General features: G+C 33.8%; 1 long non-coding RNA gene across 2 annotated transcripts in view; it reads right to left on the reverse strand.

Annotated features, from left to right (window-relative positions):
* LOC106878364 (uncharacterized) overlaps positions 1-2727 on the reverse strand; it is a 17814-nt gene that overhangs the window by 10665 nt on the left and 4422 nt on the right. Inside the window, exon 1 of one of the 2 annotated variants that reach the window (XR_008265224.1) lies at positions 2331-2349. The exons of the other annotated variant lie outside the window; for it this stretch is intronic. This is a non-coding gene — a long non-coding RNA (uncharacterized LOC106878364). Of the gene's footprint in view, positions 1-2330; positions 2350-2727 lie in introns of those variants that run through there. 2 annotated transcript variants of the gene reach the window in all.

A 2727-nucleotide genomic window follows, 5' to 3' on the forward strand; every position in this document is an offset into this window, starting at 1 on the left:
TTATTAATATTTCTAAGTCTCTCTAAAGGAGACTACGGCAGTGGCTTGGCGATAACTATATATATATATATATATATATTAAGTAATAAATCATATGTGTACACCCGGTAGCTTACCAGTAAAGCATGTTCACTTTCTTCACTTTCACAGTGTTCGTTGGGTATTTGAATAATGAGAGGCGGAAGATGGAAGATACGAGAATGTTTATTAATCACTACAATTACTTCGACCCATCTAGCATCGATCCCTCACGGATACTTAACAACTGATTTAGGAGCAGCTGACTGTGTAGATATGTATCTTCGGATGATTACAAAGATGTATCCCGTTAAAATAAAGAATGTTCTGCAGGATATATTCTCGGTTTGCGTATAGGAAAGCAGCAGATTAAAGGATACAGCTTAATTTTTATATAAGATAAGTAATAAATAACAGATGCAAAACGTAACGAATACACAATAGAGCGAAAAATATATTAAATATAACTGTTAACAGATATGGATGTATAAACGCCCTCGCTTAGGTTGCATGGCGCACGTACACTTACTCGTACAAGTATCCATGAAGATGTAAGCATACACACACGGCTGGATTGGTGCACATATGCTCACTCATTAAATTAAATAGCTACTTATTGTTTATAAGAATGGAGAGGCAAGAGTTAAATTTAATTCATCCATACCTTAAAGTGAATTATTATTATTATTAAATTGGTTAACGGTTAATCAAATTCATTCCCACTGCATTGTGCAAAAGTGCATTTATAAGCATGTAAGAATCTTGAAAGTTTTTCAGAAATTCTGTTAATGATCACAAAGTAGAGAAGGCTTCCTAGGAGCAGAGTCTGCATCTCCTAGAAAGGATATTATATGGTTCTGCGTGCCTTGTCATGGACCATGTTAGAACATATTTAATTTTATCTTCCTTAAATCGCCACCCAGAATCAGTCAAAGATATTGAATGTCTCTTGTTGATTTTCTTGCTGGTGACATCGGTGCGATAACAATTCTTGAATAAATCAGCCGTTACCCCATTGTAAACGTACAGTCCTCCCCTTTTGTGTACTGTACATTTAAATACAAGATTCATATTCATACATAGGTTCATCAACGGGCACTTTGATTTTTCTCTGCATGAGCATTCATTAGGTTTAGTTGTATATGTAGTAGTTCTAACTTAATTTCCTGACGCTGTTATTGTGTTGGTTATATCACTATTACTTCTACCATCAAGTTGTGGCCAAAGCGGGCGTTTTTCATTCTGTTTTATATCTCGTCTCTTGTTATTTTGATCTATATGGTTGTTGTCTTTTCTATTTGTCGAGCTGGAAGTAGTTCACGCGTCATAAGTTATAGTTCCAGTAAGTGGATTATTGGACGGTCGGCTCATTTTACTGTTATTAATGCGGCGCATATGCTGCTCTAAATTAGTAGATTTAGCGTATGGTACCTTCGCTGTGTATCTATTAAAAATAGTATGGTATCTATTTGATTTAGAGAAACTTTTGTCTAAAGTGACAAAAGATTCCCTAGCGATCTTCGTTGAAACATGTGAACCGTGGATTGGGTTGTTCCAGAAGACATCTTGATTCTTATATTTGTTGTTTGGCTTATTTGTTCTGGTGTGTTGTACCGAGTTGGGACAATTTATTGTGTTCTGAGTAACAGTATTATTGCCTTGTGTGTATCTGAGTTTTGCTTCGTAGTTTATTGTTTTGACTAGTTCTTTTTAATTTGTATATTCTACCTAAGTCTGTACGCTTACTGCAACATTATGTTGGTGTGTAATGTGTATTATTAGTGGAAGAATTGACAGAGTTGTGTATACCTGTGTCTTGTATGTATTGAATTTTCTCTTGATAGCCAGCCCTAGCTAAAGCAATATAATTCGGGTGAGAAACTTGTAAGGTGCATTTAATTGTTCTTATGCCGTTGTTTGGTATTCACAAGTTATTTTACAGTTCGTTATATTTAAAGGCTGGATACATATGTGGAATATTCCTCTTTGCATAAGATTAATATAAGAATGATATAACACAAGGGCGATAAGGGATACCAAGCTTTAATCACATTTGTTTCTACACCGCACACCAGCTTTATGCTGCTGAATTTATATTCACATGCCATTATACAAGATTATTCTTTATAATTGCTATATAGTTGTGACACTCAACGGGTCGAATACAATTAAGTTCTGCTGGATTTTTCTGAATTTTTGGGGTATGTGATGTGTGATGTGCATTAATTTCCAGTGGGAACATAAGCAAAATAAAAAAGATAATATTACAATAGCACTAACAACAATTACAATAACAATCAAGGCGAACTTACTAATATGAGTACCATGAAGGTGTCCAGTGTTGGAAGGAAATGTGTCCAGTGATATTTAACGACTGAGCAACACGTTTGAAAACTCCAAGTTTATTATTGTCAGTAAATAAAAATATAAGTTTTAGCAAGTTTTAGACTCGAGTATATAACAGAAAAGAATGCTTTATATGGAACATGAGCATGAAGAAAAAAAACTTAAATAGTCCTTATATTATCTAATTATCATTGTGAGAAAAATGAAAACTAAGGCAGAATACAATTATGGATAAAAGCTTACTATCAAGTTAATGCCATCATACACAATGGATTAACAAAAATTCAATTAATTAAAAGTAATTAGAAAATAATGATACATAAATAAATTCACACACACACACACACACACACACACACACAC

This window comes from Octopus bimaculoides, chromosome 11 (assembly GCF_001194135.2).
Source record: "Octopus bimaculoides isolate UCB-OBI-ISO-001 chromosome 11, ASM119413v2, whole genome shotgun sequence".
Taxonomy (NCBI): Eukaryota; Metazoa; Mollusca; class Cephalopoda; order Octopoda; family Octopodidae; genus Octopus; species Octopus bimaculoides.